Source organism: Haliotis cracherodii, unplaced genomic scaffold, assembly GCF_022045235.1.
Source record: "Haliotis cracherodii isolate W230 unplaced genomic scaffold, xgHalCrac1.p SCAF_20, whole genome shotgun sequence".
Classification (NCBI taxonomy): Eukaryota; Metazoa; Mollusca; class Gastropoda; order Lepetellida; family Haliotidae; genus Haliotis; species Haliotis cracherodii.
The window spans coordinates 12,248,239-12,264,786 of NW_027266276.1; positions in this window are offsets into that span (position 1 = coordinate 12,248,239).

Below are 16,548 nucleotides of genomic sequence, written 5' to 3' on the forward strand. Positions count from 1 at the left end.
CCTACACTCCAATATAGCTGTTCACAGAATATTGCGGGGTTGTTACTGGCGTTCTAACTCGGTTTTTGCCAATCATTACCTCAGACAGGTCTCTGATGAAGACGTGGAGGGTGTGCACTGTCTTGGGCCGCTGATCGCGGCACAGTGGTAACGTATTACTTATAGAATATTCCGAATAGGAAAATTCTACAATATATTTATGTTTGTTTGTTGCTAAATGATGCACTCAGCAATATTCAAGCTATATGACTGTGGTCTGTAAATATTCGAGTCTGAACCTTTTATTTATGTACATGTATTTATTTTCCATATCAGATGCTGCTTTAGGAAGTGAGTGAGTGAGTGAGTGAGTGAGTGAGTGAGTGTTGTTTGGCGCCACAGTCAGCAGCTGTATCTTGGTGGCATCCTTGACCAGACAAACCGGTGATGAATATGATTGGTTGGTTGGTTTGTTGTTTAACGCCCCACTCAGCAATATTCAAGCTATATGACGTCAGTCTGTAAATAATCGAGCCTGGACCAGACAATCCAGTGATTGATATCGTGAGCATCGATCCAAGCAATTGGGATCGATGACATGCTTCAACCAAGTCAGCGATCCTGACCACCCAATCCTGTCAACCCCTGTCAACCAAGTCACCAAGGCTGACCGCTTCAATTATGTCCCCTGTTGCAGCAAGTATAGCTAGGCGCCTAATTTTATCACTGAATGTCTGTCGGGATTGATTTGAGAAGACAGATGCTAATGTATGTTAGATGGAGGTTTAATGTATGGTATCATCCTTGCTATTGGGGGCAAGAACGGGTGGCCAAGTGGTATAAAACGCAACAAGTGTCTATGTAGGGTTGCATCCTCAATGTCCAGTGTCCTGTGGTCGTGGGCAGGAACAGGTGGCCCAGTGGTATTATTTGTTTGTTTGTTTGTTGTTAAACGCCGCACTCAGCAATATTCCAGCTATATGACGGCGGTCTGTAAATAATCTAGTCTGGATCAGACAATCCAGTGATTGACATCATGAGCATCGATCCACGCGATTGTGATACGATGACATGCATCAACCAAGTCAACGAGCCTGACAACCCGATCTTGTGAGTCGCCTTCTATGACAAGCATAGTCGCCCCAGTGGTTTGAAACACAACATCTTGATGTTTAGAGTTGCATCCAAAGTGTCCGGGGTCAAGCTGAACCGGGGGGATATACCTGAAATACTGTTTGGGAAGTGATAAACTTATTACTCACTTATTCACCATTTTAATGAAATGGTTGTTTGCCTTTATTGTTCATTATTCAACATATATTAAAAGTACATGTGGAATGTAGGAATATCAGCTGTGATTACGACTGGAAAGGAAAAGCTGTACTGGTTTTTGACCGGGGAATGTATAAATGAATTTTCATTAAATAAATATCTTAAGTATGAAACGAACTTTCCATTTTTCATAACGCCCCAAAACAGTGTATGTATATGTGTCTCGTCTCTCCCCTGTCTCCCCTTTCCCTATTGAAACCCTGCAAGAGGGAACTGTATTGTAGAAAAAAGGTGGTGAGTGAGTGTTTGTTAGTCAGCAATATAACAGTGATATTCAAACTTCTATCAGTGTAGCCACATATCAGTCTACCCTGCAAGGACGGAGTGACACATGAAACTGGGTCACATCTTGCAACGACTCAATGAGCAGTTGAAGTTCGCTCTTTTTACAAACTTATTGAAACCATACAATATCAGAGGTCCACTAAAACTTATCCAATAATAGATTTCTAGGCATGAGTGAGTGAGTACGGTTTTACGCCGCTTTTAGCAATGTTGCAGCAATATCACGGCAGGGCACACTAGAAATGGGCTTCACACGTTGTACCCATGTCGGGAATCGAACCCGGGTGTTCGGCGTGATGAGCAAACGCTTTAACCACTAGGCTACCCGACCGCCCCTCAAGGTATGATGATTGACAATCTTAAATAGCATTTCCGATTATGGTAAGCATTTTTGACATGCTGTAGTCAAGTTTGTGTGTGATATCGATCTCCTCGGATGAGTACCCGAAAATAGCAACCACACTAATAAATGATAGGTCCCCACATGATTTCGTCGAAAATGTCATTCACTACCGGTATATTGAATTAGATGTTGAAATGAATCATCAATACTGAAACAAGGATACACTGTTCACCATTAAACAAACAGACTAATTGGACTTTACAGCAATTTTATTGACGTGCTTTTTCTTTAAAAGTAAATTCGAATTGGTTTGGCAATCATAGGAAAGAGTGTTTGTCACAAAAACTATAATATTTCTTATTTTATGATTTTTGTAACTATATGCAGAATACATGTGTGTGATATGTGATATTTTTAACATAGAACTTATACGTCATTTTGACTTGGTATAGCAAAGACTATTGTGAATGAATGAGTGGGTGTATGGGTGGGTGTATTATGGGTGAACACGTGACAATCCGTCCCTTACACTAGTGCTAGTTGCCAGCTACGATATCTGTTTTGCAATGAATACCTTGTTAATCATGTTTATTAGGTTGAATGTGCAGTTACTAAGTTTTCATTATTTCATCTTTGCAATTATAATATTTTTTATGAAATTTCTCGAAATTTCTCGAAAAAAATAAGTTCCGGATAAATAGATACTTTATGCTTGGTCCTTTGAATTGCTACTCAACAAGATCCTAATGTATGCATTTGTTTTGTTTTTTAAATCGGTATGATGGATTAAAATACAAGTTGTGTTATATTGATTGTGAATATTGGACATGAATCTTAAACAATCATGTCTCAAAACCAATCCCTGCATCATGTATTGCGGACAATTGGTTGACTCTGTAGCCATAAAGATGATGCAATGCAAATACAGCTAAGAACCAGTCTTGACATTACAGTGCATGACATTTGGATTAGCGAAGTATGAACTGAGATATATATCTAAGGAAATATGTGTTCACACAAAATGTTAAAGTTACGATGGCGTGTGTGTTAAGGTATGTGTTTAGAGTTAATATTATAGACATAGTTTAGTGTTTAGACGATATATTCATGTATCAGTATGCACAAACATAGGCATCTGTGGGGCTGCTATATTATACGAAATGGACCGGGTAGTCAGGGTCGGTGATTTGGTTGCTTGCGGATCCTAATATCCCAAAGACAGGGACTATGCTCGTAATATCAATCACTTGATTGTCTGGACCTGACTCAATGATTTACAGGCCGCAGTCATTTTGCTGGACATTTGCTGAGTGCGGCGTCTGACAACCAACAACCACACAATCTAAACATAAAGCTTGGCCACAGTGATAAATGCAAATATGATCTTGCACTGTGAATAGCTACATGTACATTGAAAGGGATGGGTAGTCACAGTGAACAATACTTGTGTCACCGTGCCCTGTGTTAAGCCCTGTACGAGGTTGTTTAAACGGATGAACGCACAAACAGCTGTTCCAGTTCTCACATACAACAAGCCCCATTTAAGGTGACGGCAAATAATAATAAATCCGAACATGATAAAATCTTTAGCACATGCTTTCAAGTATGTTCTAATCAGTAGTGTCCTGCTCCCAGACGACAGTGTTTACGAAATCTGTCAAGTACACACACACGTATGTTTAATTCCGTACAGTTATAAACATTTTTAGATTTATAACAACTCTGATGGGGCCCCTTAGCTTGTCACCAGGGGGAATACATATTCTGTCGGGTGATCTTTCTGTACCTTGATCTCACAGCCCAGCCGCACCTGACAGTGAGTAGAAGATAAGACTTTTCTTTGTATTGAGGTGAGTTTCATGTAAAGTGGACATTGAAATGAGTTTCATGTAAATTGGGTTTTGAGATGAGTTTCATGTAAAGTGGGTATTGAGTCAAGTTTCATGTAAAGTGGGTATAGAGATGAGTTTCGTGTAAAGTGTATTGAGATGAATTTCATGTAAAGTGGGTATTGATGTGAGTTTCATGTAAAGGGGGTATTGAGTCAAGTTTCATGGAAAGTGGGTATTGAGGTGAGTTTCATGGAAAGTGGGTATTGAGGTGAGTTTCATGGAAAGTGGGCAGTGATGTGAGTTTCATGTAAAGTGAGTATTGAGATGAGTTTCATGTAAAGTGTGTATTGAGATGAGTTTCATGTAAAGTGGGTATCGATGTGAGTTTCATGTAAAGTGGGTATTGAGATGAGTTTCATGTAAAATGGGTATTGAGATGAGTTTCATTTAAAGCAGGCATGGAGGTGATTTTTATGTAAAGCGGATATTGATGTGAGTTTCATGTAAAGTGGGCAGTGATCTGAGTTTCATGTAAAGTGGATATTGAGATGAGTTTCATGTAAAGTGGGTATTGAGGTGAGTTTCATGTAAAGTGGGTAGTGATGTGAATTTCATGTAAAGTGGGCAGTGATGTGAGTTTCATGTAAAGTGGGCAGTGATGTGAGTTTCATGTAAAGTGTGTATTGATGTGAGTTTCATGTAAAGTGGGCAGTGATGTGAGTTTCATGTAAAGTGGATATTGAGATGAGTTTCATGTAAAGTGTGTATTGATGTGAGTTTCATGTAAAGTTGGCAGTGATGTGAGTTTCATGTAAAGTGGGCAGTGATGTGAGTTTCATGTAAAGTGGTTATTGAGGTGAGTTTCATATAATGCTGGTACTCATGTGAGTTCCATGTAAAGTGAGTATAGAGATAAGTTTCATTTAAAACGGGAATTGAGGTGAGTTTTATGTAAAGTGGATATTGAGATGAGTGTCATGTAAAGTGTATTGATGTGAGTTTCATGTAAAGTGTGTATTGATGTGTGTTTCATGTAAAGTGTATATTGACAAGAGTTTCATGTAAAGTGGGTATTGACAAGAGTTTCACGTAAAGTGGGTATTGAGATGAGTTTCATGTAAAGTGGGCATAGAGATGAGTTTCATGTAAAGTGGGTATTGACAAGTTTCATGTAAAGTGGGTATAGAGATGAGTTTCATGTAAAGTGTGTATTGAGATGAGTTTCATGTAAAGTGGGTATAGAGATGAGTTTCATGTAAAGTGTGTATTGATGTGAGTTCCATGTAAAGTGGGTATAGAGATAAGTTTAATTTAAAACGGGAATTGAGGTGAGTTTTATGTAAAGTGGATATTGAGATGAGTTTCATGTAAAGTGTATTGATGTGAGTTTCATGTAAAGTGTGTATTGATGTGTGTTTCATGTAAAGTGTGTATTGACAAGAGTTTCATGTAAAGTGGGTATTGACAAGAGTTTGATGTAAAATGGGTATTGAGATGAGTTTCATGTAAAGTGGGTATAGAGATGAGTTTCATGTAAAGTGGGTATAGAGATGAGTTTCAGGTAAAGTGTGTATTGATGTGAGTTCCATGTAAAGTGGGTATAGAGATAAGTTTAATTTAAAACGGGAATTGAGGTGAGTTTTATGTAAAGTGGATATTGAGATGGTATTCATGTAAAGTGTATTGATGTGAGTTTCATGTAAAGTGTGTATTGATGTGTGTTTCATGTAAAGTGTGTATTGACAAGAGTTTCATGTAAAGTGGGTATTGACAAGAGTTTGATGTAAAGTGGATATTGAGGTGAGTTTCATGTAAAGTGGGTATAGAGATGAGTTTCATGTAAAGTGGGTATTGACAAGAGTTTCATGTAAAATGGGTATTGAGATGAGTTTCATGTAAAGTGGGTATAGAGATGAGTTTCATTAAAGTGGGTATTGACAAGAGTTTCATGTAAAGTGGGTATAGAGATGAGTTACATGTAAAGTGGGTATAGAGATGAGTTTCATGTAAAGTGGGTATTGACAAGAGTTTCATGTAAAGTGGGTATAGAGATGAGTTTCATGTAAAGTGGGTATAGAGATGAGTTTCATGTAAAGTGGGTATTGAGATGAGTTTCATGTAAAGTGGGTATAGAGATGAGTTTCATGTAAAGTGGGTATTGACAAGAGTTTCATGTAAAGTGGGTATAGAGATGAGTTTCATGTAAAGTGGGTGTTGAGATGAGTTTCATGTGAAGTGGGTATAGAGATGAGTTTCATGTAAAGTGTGTATTGATGTGAGTTTCATGTAAAGTGGGTATAAACAAGAGTTTCAAGTAAAGTGTGTATTGAGATGAGTTTCATGTAAAGTAGGTATAGAGATGAGTTTCATGTAAAGTGTGTATTGATGTGAGTTTCATGTAAAGTGGTTATAGATATGAGTTTCATGTAAAGTGGGCATTGACAAGAGTTTCATGTAAAGTGAGTATTGAGGTAAGTTTCATGTAAAGTGTGTATTGAGATGAGTTTCATGTAAAGTGTGTATTGATGTGATTTTTATGTAAAGTGGGCAGTGATGTGAGTTTCATGTAAACTGGATATTGAGATGAGTTTCATGTAAAGTGTGTATTGATAAGAGTTTCATGTAAAGTGGGTATAGAGATGAGTTTCATGTAAAGTGTGTATTGATGTGAGTTTCATGTAAAGTGAGTATTGAGATGAGTTTCATGTAAAGTGGGTATACAGATGAGTTTCATGTAAAGTGGGCATTGACAAGATTTGATGTATAGTGGGTATTCACAAGAGTTTCATGTAAAGTGGGTATAGAGATGAGTTTCATGTAAAGTGGGCATTGACAAGAGTTTCATGTAAAGTGAGTATTGAGATGAGTTTCATGTAAAGTGTGTATTGAGATGAGTTTCATGTAAAGTGGGTATTGATGTGAGTTTCATGCATAGTGGGTATTGACAAGAGTTTCATGTAAAGTGGATATTGATGTGAGTTTCATGTAAAGTGGGTATAGAAATGAATTTCATGTAAAGTGGGTATTGACGAGAGTTTCATGTAAAGTGGGTATAGAGATGAATTTCATGTAAAGTGGGTATACAGATGAGTTTCATGTAAAGTGGGCATTGACAAGATTTGATGTATAGTGGGTATTCACAAGAGTTTCATGTAAAGTGGGTATAGAGATGAGTTTCATGTAAAGTGGGTATTGACAAGAGTTTCATGTAAAGTGGGTATAGAGACGAGTTTCATGTAAAGTGGGTATACAGATGAGTTTCATGTAAAGTGGGTATAGAGATGAGTTTCATGTAAAGTGTGTATTGATGTGAGTTTCATGTAAAGTGGGTATAGAGATGAATTTCATGTAAAGTGTGTATTGAGATGAGTTTCATGTAAAGTGGGTATAGAGATGAGTTTCATGTAAAGTGGGCATTGACAAGAGTTTCATGTAAAGTGAGTATTGAGATGAGTTTCATGTAAAGTGTGTATTGAGATGAGTTTCATGTAAAGTGTGTATTGATGTGAGTTTCCTGTAAAGTGGGCAGTGATGTGAGTTTCATGTAAAGTGGATATTGAGGTGAGTTTCATGTAAAGTGGGTATTGAGGTGAGTTTCATGTAAAGTGTGTATTGATGTGATTTTTATGTAAAGTGGGCAGAGATGTGAGTTTCATGTAAAGTGGATATTGAGATGGGTTTAATGTAAACTGGATATTGAGATGAGTTTCATGTAAAGTGTGTATTGATAAGAGTTTCATGTAAAGTGGGTATAGAGATGAGTTTCATGTAAAGTGTGTATTGATGTGAGTTTCATGTAAAGTGGGTATTGAGATGAGTTTCATGTAAAGTGTGTATTGATGTGAGTTTCCTGTAAAGTGGGCAGTGATGTGAGTTTCATGTAAAGTGGATATTGAGATGAGTTTCATGTAAAGTGTGTATTGAGGTGAGTTTCATGTAAAGTGTGTATTGATGTGATTTTTATGTAAAGTGGGCAGTGATGTGAGTTTCATGTAAAGTGGATATTGAGATGGGTTTCAAGTAAACTGGATATTGAGATGAGTTTCATGTAAAGTGTGTATTGATAAGAGTTTCATGTAAAGTGGGTATTGAGATGAGTTTCATGTAAAGTGAGTATTGAGAAGAGTTTCATGTAAAGTGGGCAGTGATGTGAGTTTCATGTAAAGTGGATATTGAGATGGGTTTCAAGTAAACTGGATATTGAGATGAGTTTCATGTAAAGTGTGTATTGATAAGAGTTTCATGTAAAGTGGATATTGAGGTGAGTTTCATGTAAAGTGGGTATTGAGGTGAGTTTCATGTAAAGTGTGTATTGATGTGAGTTTCCTGTAAAGTGGGCAGTGATGTGAGTTTCATGTAAAGTGGATATTGAGATGGGTTTCATGTAAACTGGATATTAAGATGAGTTTCATGTAAAGTGTGTATTGATAAGAGTTTCATGTAAAGTGGGTATTGAGATGAGTTTCATGTAAAGTGAGTATTGACAAGAGTTTCATGTAAAGTGAGTATTGAGATGAGTTTCATGTAAAGTGTGTATTGAGATGAGTTCCATGTAAAGTGGGTATTGATGTGAGTTTCATGCATAGTGGGTATTGATGTGAGTTTCATGTAAAGTGGGTATAGAAATGAATTTCATGTAAAGTGGGTATTGACGAGAGTTTCATGTAAAGTGGGTATAGAGATGAATTTCATGTAAAGTGGGTATACAGATGAGTTTCATGTAAAGTGGGCATTGACAAGATTTGATGTATAGTGGGTATTCACAAGAGTTTCATGTAAAGTGGGTATAGAGATGAGTTTCATGTAAAGTGGGTATTGACAAGAGTTTCATGTAAAGTGAGTATTGAGATGAGTTTCATGTAAAGTGGGTATTGAGGTGAGTTTCATGTAAAGTGGGTATTGAGGTGAGTTTCATGTAAAGTGTGTATTGATGTGAGTTTCATGTAAAGTGGGCAGTGATGTGAGTTTCATGTAAAGTGGATATTGAGATGGGTTTCATGTAAACTGGATATTGAGATGAGTTTCATGTAAAGTGTGTATTGATAAGAGTTTCATGTAAAGTGGGTATTGACAAGAGTTTCATGTAAAGTGAGTATTGAGATGATTTCCATGTAAAGTGTGTATTGAGATGAGTTCCATGTAAAGTGGGTATTGATGTGAGTTTCATGCATAGTGGGTATTGACAAGAGTTTCATGTAAAGTGGGTATTGACAAGAGTTTCATGTAAAGTGTGTATTGACAAGAGTTTCATGTAAAGTGGGTATAGAAATGAATTTCATGTAAAGTGGGTATTGACAAGAGTTTCATGTAAAGTGGGTATAGAGATGAATTTCATGTAAAGTGGGTATACAGATGAGTTTCATGTAAAGTGGGCATTGACAAGATTTGATGTATAGTGGGTATTCACAAGAGTTTCATGTAAAGTGGGTATTGAGATGAGTTTCAAGTAAAGTGGGTATAGAGATGAGTTTCATGTAAAGTTGGTATAGAGATGAGTTTCATTTAAAGTGTGTATTGATGTGAGTTTCATGTAAAGTGGGTATAAACAAGAGTTTCATGTAAAGTGGGTATTGAGATGAGTTACATGTAAAGTGTGTATTGATGTGAGTTTCATGTAAAGTGGGTATAGAGATGAGTTTCATGTAAAGTGGGTATTGACAAGAGTTTCATGTAAAGTGAGTATTGAGATGAGTTTCATGTCAAGTGGGTATTGAGATGAGTTTCATGTAAAGTGTGTATTGATTTGAGTTTACTGTAAAGTGGGCAGTGATGTGAGTTTCATGTAAAGTGGATATTGAGGTGAGTTTCATGTAAAGTGGGTATTGAGGTGAGTTTTATGTAAAGTGGATATTGAGATGAGTTTCATGTAAAGTGTATTGATGTGAGTTTCATGTAAAGTGTGTATTGACAAGAGTTTCATGTAAAGTGGGTATTGACAAGAGTTTCATGTAAAGTGAGTATTGAGATGAGTTTCATGTAAAGTGGGTATTGAGATGAGTTTCATGTAAAGTGTGTATTGATGTGAGTTTCCTGTAAAGTGGGCAGTGATGTGAGTTTCATGTAAAGGGGATATTGATGTGAGTTTCATGTAAAGTGGGTATTGAGGTGAGTTTCATGTAAAGTGTGTATTGATGTGATTTTTATGTAAAGTGGGCAGTGATGTGAGTTTCATGTAAAGTGTATATTGAGATGGGTTTCATGTAAACTGGATTTTGAGATGAGTTTCATGTAAAGTGTGTATTGATAAGAGTTTCATGTAAAGTGGGTATTGAGATGAGTTTCATGTAAAGTGTGTATTGATGTGAGTTTCATGTAAAGTGGGTATAGAGATGAGTTTCATGTAAAGTGTGTATTGATGTGAGTTTCATGTAAAGTGGGTATTGAGATGAGTTTCATGTAAAGTTTGTATTGATGTGAGTTTCCTGTAAAGTGGGTATAGAGATGAGTTTCATGTAAAGTGGGCATTGACAAGAGTTTCATGTAAAATGAGTATTGAGATGAGTTTCATGTAAAGTGGGTATTGAGATGAGTTTCATGTAAAGTGTGTATTGATGTGAGTTTCCTGTAAAGTGGGCAGTGATGTGAGTTTCATGTAAAGTGGATATTGAGGTGAGTTTCGTGTAAAGTGGGTATTGAGGTGAGTTTCATGTAAAGTGTGTATTGATGTGATTTTTATGTAAAGTGGGCAGTGATGTGAGTTTCATGTAAAGTGGATATTGAAATGGGTTTCATGTAAAGTGGATATTGAGATGAGTTTCATGTAAAGTGTGTATTGATAAGAGTTTCATGTAAAGTGGGTATTGAGATGAGTTTCATGTAAAGTGAGTATTGAGAAGAGTTTCATGTAAAGTGGGCAGTGATGTGAGTTTCATGTAAAGTGGATATTGAGATGAGTTTCATGTAAAGTGGGTATTGAGGTGAGTTTCATTTAAAGTGTGTATTGAGGTGAGTTTCATGTAAAGTGTGTATTGATGTGAGTTTCATGTAAAGTGGGCAGTGATGTGAGTTTCATGTAAAGTGGGCAGTGATGTGAGTTTCATGTAAAGTGGGTATTGAGGTGAGTTTCATATAATGCTGGTACTCATGTGAGTTCCATGTAAAGTGAGTATAGAGATAAGTTTCATTTAAAACGGGAATTGAGGTGAGTTTTATGTAAAGTGGATATTGAGATGAGTTTCATGTAAAGTGTATTAATGTGAGTTTCATGTAAAGTGTGTATTGATGTGTGTTTCATGTTAAGTGTATATTGACAAGAGTTTCATGTAAAGTGGGTATTGACAAGAGTTTGATGTAAAGTGGATATTGAGGTGAGTTTCATGTAAAGTGGGTATAGAGATGAGTTTCATGTAAAGTGGGTATTGACAAGAGTTTCACGTAAAGTGGGTATAGAGATGAGTTTCATGTAAAGTGGGTATTGACAAGAGTTTCATGTAAAGTGGGTATAGAGATGAGTTTCATGTAAAGTGGGTATTGAGATGAGTTTCATGTAAAGTGGGTATAGAGATGAGTTTCATGTAAAGTGTGTATTGATGTGAGTTTCATGTAAAGTGGGTATAGAGATAAGTTTTATTTAAAACGGGAATTGAGGTGAGTTTTATGTAAAGTGGATATTGAGATGAGTTTCATGTAAAGTGTATTGATGTGAGTTTCATGTAAAGTGTGTATTGATGTGTGTTTCATGTAAAGTGTGTATTGACAAGAGTTTCATGTAAAGTGGGTATTGACAAGAGTTTGATGTAAAGTGGATATTGAGGTGAGTTTCATGTAAAGTGGGTATAAAGATGAGTTTCATGTAAAGTGGGTATTGACAAGAGTTTCATGTAAAATGGGTATTGACAAGAGTTTCAAGTAAAGTTGGTATAGAGATGAGTTTCATGTAAAGTGGGTATTGACAAGAGTTTCATGTAAAGTGGGTATAAACAAGAGTTTCATATAAAGTGGGTATTGAGATGAGTTTCATGTAAAGTGGGTATTGATATGAGTTTCAAGTAAAGTGGGTATAGAGATGAGTTTCATGTAAAGTGGGTATTGAGATAAGTTTCATTTAAAGTGTGTATTGATGTTAGTTTCATGTAAAGTGGGTATTGAGATGAGTTTCATGTAAAGTGTGTATAGAGATGAGTTTCATGTAAAGTGGGTATTGAGATGAGTTTCATGTAAACTGTGTATTGATGTGAGTTTCATGTAAAGTGGGTATAGAGATGACTTTCATGTAAAGTGGATATTGACAAGAGTTTCATGTAAAGTGAGTATTGAGATGAGTTTCATGTAAAGGGGATATTGAGGTGAGTTTCATGTAAAGTGTGTATTGAGGTAAGTTTTATGTAAAGTGGATATTGAGATGAGTTTTATGTAAAGTGTATTGATGTGAGTTTCATGTAAAGTGTGTATTGACAAGAGTTTCATGTAAAGTGGGTATTGACAAGAGTTTGATGTAAAATGGATATTGAGGTGAGTTTCATGTAAAGTGGGTATAGAGATGAGTTTCATGTAAAGTGGGTATTGACAAGAGTTTCATGTAAAGTGTGTATTGATAAGAGTTTCATGTAAAGTGGGTATAGAGATGAGTTTCATGTAAAGTGGGTATTGAGATGAGTTTCATGTAAAGTGGGTATAGAGATGAGTTTCATGTAAAGTGTGTATTGATGTGAGTTCCATGTAAAGTGGGTATAGAGATAAGTTTAATTTAAAACGGGAATTGAGGTGAGTTTTATGTAAAGTGGATATTGAGATGAGTTTCATGTAAAGTGTATTGATGTGAGTTTCATGTAAAGTGTGTATTGATGTGTGTTTCATGTAAAGTGTGTATTGATAAGAGTTTCATGTAAAGTGGGTATTGACAAGAGTTTGATGTAAAGTGGATATTGAGGTGAGTTTCATGTAAAGTGGGTATAGAGATGAGTTTCATGTAAAGTGGGTATTGACAATAGTTTCATGTAAAGTGGGTATAAACAAGAGTTTCATATAAAGTGGGTATTGAGGTGAGTTTCATGTAAAGTGGGTATTGAGATGAGTTTCAAGTAAAGTGGGTATAGAGATGAGTTTCATGTAAAGTGGGTATTGAGATGAGTTTCATTTAAAGTGTGTATTGATGTGAGTTTCATGTAAAGTGGGTATTGAGATGAGTTTCATGTAAAGTGTGTATAGAGATGAGTTTCATGTAAAGTGGGTATTGAGATGAGTTTCATGTAAAGTGGGTATAGAGATGAGTTTCATGTAAAGTGTGTATTGAGATGAGTTTCATGTAAAGTGTGTATTGAGGTAAGTTTTATGTAAAGTGGATATTGAGATGAGTTTCATGTAAAGTGTATTGATGTGAGTTTTATGTAAAGTGTGTATTGACAAGAGTTTCATGTAAAGTGGGTATTGACAAGAGTTTGATTTAAAGTGGATATTGAGGTGAGTTTCATGTAAAGTGGGTATAGAGATGAGTTTCATGTAAAGTGGGTATTGACAAGAGTTTCATGTAAAGTGGGTATTGAGATGAGTTTCATGTAAAGTGGGTATAGAGATGAATTTCATGTAAAGTGGGCATTGACAAGAGTTTCATGTAAAGTGGGTATAGAGATGAGTTTCATGTAAAGTGTGTATTGAGATGAGTTTCATGTAAAGTGGGTATTGATGTGAGTGTCATGTAAAGTGGGTATAAACAAGAGTTTCACGTAAAGTGGGTATTGAGGTGAGTTTCATGTAAAGTGGGTATTGAGATTAGTTTCAAGTAAAGTGGGTATAGAGATGAGTTTCATGTAAAGTGGGTATAGAGATGAGTTTCATTTAAAGTGTGTATTGATGTGAGTTTCATGTAAAGTGGGTATAAACAAGAGTTTCATGTAAAGTGGGTTTTGAGATGAGTTTCATGTAAAGTGTGTATTGATGTGAGTTTCATGTAAAGTGGGTATAGAGATGAGTTTCATGTAAAGTGGGTATTGACAAGAGTTTCATGTAAAGTGAGTATTGAGATGAGTTTCATGTAAAGTGGGTATTGAGATGATTTTCATATAAAGTGTGTATTGATGTGAGTTTCATGTAAAGTGGATATTGAGGTGAGTTTCATGTAAAGTCGGTATTGAGGTGAGTTTTATGTAAAGTGGATATTGAGATGAGTTTTATGTAAAGTGTATTGATGTGAGTTTCATGTAAAGTGTGTATTGACAAGAGTTTCATGTAAAGTGGGTATTGACAAGAGTTTGATGTAAAGTGGATATTGATGTGAGTTTCATGTAAAGTGGGTATAGAGATGAGTTTCATGTAAAGTGGGTATTGACAAGAGTTTCATGTAAAGTGAGTATTGGGATGAGTTTCATGTAAAGTGGGTATAGAGATGAGTTTCATGTAAAGTGGGTATTGACAAGAGTTTCATGTAAAGTGGGTATAGAGATGAGTTTCATGTAAAGTGTGTATTGATGTGAGTTTCATGTAAAGTGGGTATTGAGATGAATTTCATGTAAAGTGTTTATTGATGTGAGTTTCATGTAAAGTGGGTATAGAGATGAGTTTCATGTAAAGTGGGCATTGACAAGAGTTTCATGTAAAGTGTGTATTGATGTGAGTTTCATGTAAAGTGTGTATTGATGTGAGTTTCCTTTAAAGTGAGTATTGAGATGAGTTTCATGTAAAGTGGGCATTGACAAGAGTTTCATGTAAAGTGAGTATTGAGATGAGTTTCATGTAAAGTGGATATTGAGATGAGTTTCATGTAAAGTTGGTATTGAGATGAGTTTCATGTAAAGTGTGTATTGATGTGAGTTTCCTGTAAAGTGGGCAGTGATGTGAGTTTCATGTAAAGTGGATATTGAGGTGAGTTTCATGTAAAGTGGGTATTGAGGTGAGTTTCATGTAAAGTGTGTATTGATGTGATTTTTATGTAAAGTGGGCAGTGATGTGAGTTTCATGTAAAGTGGATATTGAGATGGGTTTCATGTAAACTGGATATTGAGATGAGTTTCATGTAAAGTGTGTATTGATAAGAGTTTCATGTAAAGTGGGTATTGAGATGAGTTTCATGTAAAGTGAGTATTGAGAAGAGTTTCATGTAAAGTGGACAGTGATGTGAGTTTCATGTAAAGTGGATATTGAGATGAGTTTCATGTAAAGTGGGTATTGAGGTGAGTTTCATGTAAAGTGGGTATTGAGGTGAGTTTCATGTAAAGTGTGTATTGATGTGAGTTTCATGTAAAGTGGGCAGTGATTTGAGTTTCATGTAAAGTGGATATTGAGATGGGTTTCATGTAAACTGGATATTGAGATGAGTTTCATGTAAAGTGTGTATTGATAAGAGTTTCATGTAAAGTGGGTATTGAGATGAGTTTCATGTAAAGTGGGTATAGAGATGAGTTTCATGTAAAGTGTGTATTGATGTGAGTTTCATGTAAAGTGGGTATAGAGATAAGTTTTATTTAAAACGGGAATTGAGGTGAGTTTTATGTAAAGTGGATATTGAGATGAGTTTCATGTAAAGTGTATTGATGTGAGTTTCATGTAAAGTGTGTATTGATGTGTGTTTCATGTAAAGTGTGTATTGACAAGAGTTTCATGTAAAGTGGGTATTGACAAGAGTTTGATGTAAAGTGGATATTGAGGTGAGTTTCATGTAAAGTGGGTATAAAGATGAGTTTCATGTAAAGTGGGTATTGACAAGAGTTTCATGTAAAATGGGTATTGACAAGAGTTTCAAGTAAAGTTGGTATAGAGATGAGTTTCATGTAAAGTGGGTATTGACAAGAGTTTCATGTAAAGTGGGTATAAACAAGAGTTTCATATAAAGTGGGTATTGAGATGAGTTTCATGTAAAGTGGGTATTGATATGAGTTTCAAGTAAAGTGGGTATAGAGATGAGTTTCATGTAAAGTGGGTATTGAGATAAGTTTCATTTAAAGTGTGTATTGATGTGAGTTTCATGTAAAGTGGGTATTGAGATGAGTTTCATGTAAAGTGTGTATAGAGATGAGTTTCATGTAAAGTGGGTATTGAGATGAGTTTCATGTAAACTGTGTATTGATGTGAGTTTCATGTAAAGTGGGTATAGAGATGAGTTTCATGTAAAGTGGATATTGACAAGAGTTTCATGTAAAGTGAGTATTGAGATGAGTTTCATGTAAAGGGGATATTGAGGTGAGTTTCATGTAAAGTGTGTATTGAGGTAAGTTTTATGTAAAGTGGATATTGAGATGAGTTTTATGTAAAGTGTATTGATGTGAGTTTCATGTAAAGTGTGTATTGACAAGAGTTTCATGTAAAGTGGGTATTGACAAGAGTTTGATGTAAAATGGATATTGAGGTGAGTTTCATGTAAAGTGGGTATAGAGATGAGTTTCATGTAAAGTGGGTATTGACAAGAGTTTCATGTAAAGTGTGTATTGATAAGAGTTTCATGTAAAGTGGGTATAGAGATGAGTTTCATGTAAAGTGGGTATTGAGATGAGTTTCATGTAAAGTGGGTATAGAGATGAGTTTCATGTAAAGTGTGTATTGATGTGAGTTCCATGTAAAGTGGGTATAGAGATAAGTTTAATTTAAAACGGGAATTGAGGTGAGTTTTATGTAAAGTGGATATTGAGATGAGTTTCATGTAAAGTGTATTGATGTGAGTTTCATGTAAAGTGTGTATTGATGTGTGTTTCATGTAAAGTGTGTATTGATAAGAGTTTCATGTAAAGTGGGTATTGACAAGAGTTTGATGTAAAGTGGATATTGAGGTGAGTTTCATGTAAAGTGGGTATAGAGATGAGTTTCATGTAAAGTGGGTATTGACAATAGTTTCATGTAAAGTGGGTATAA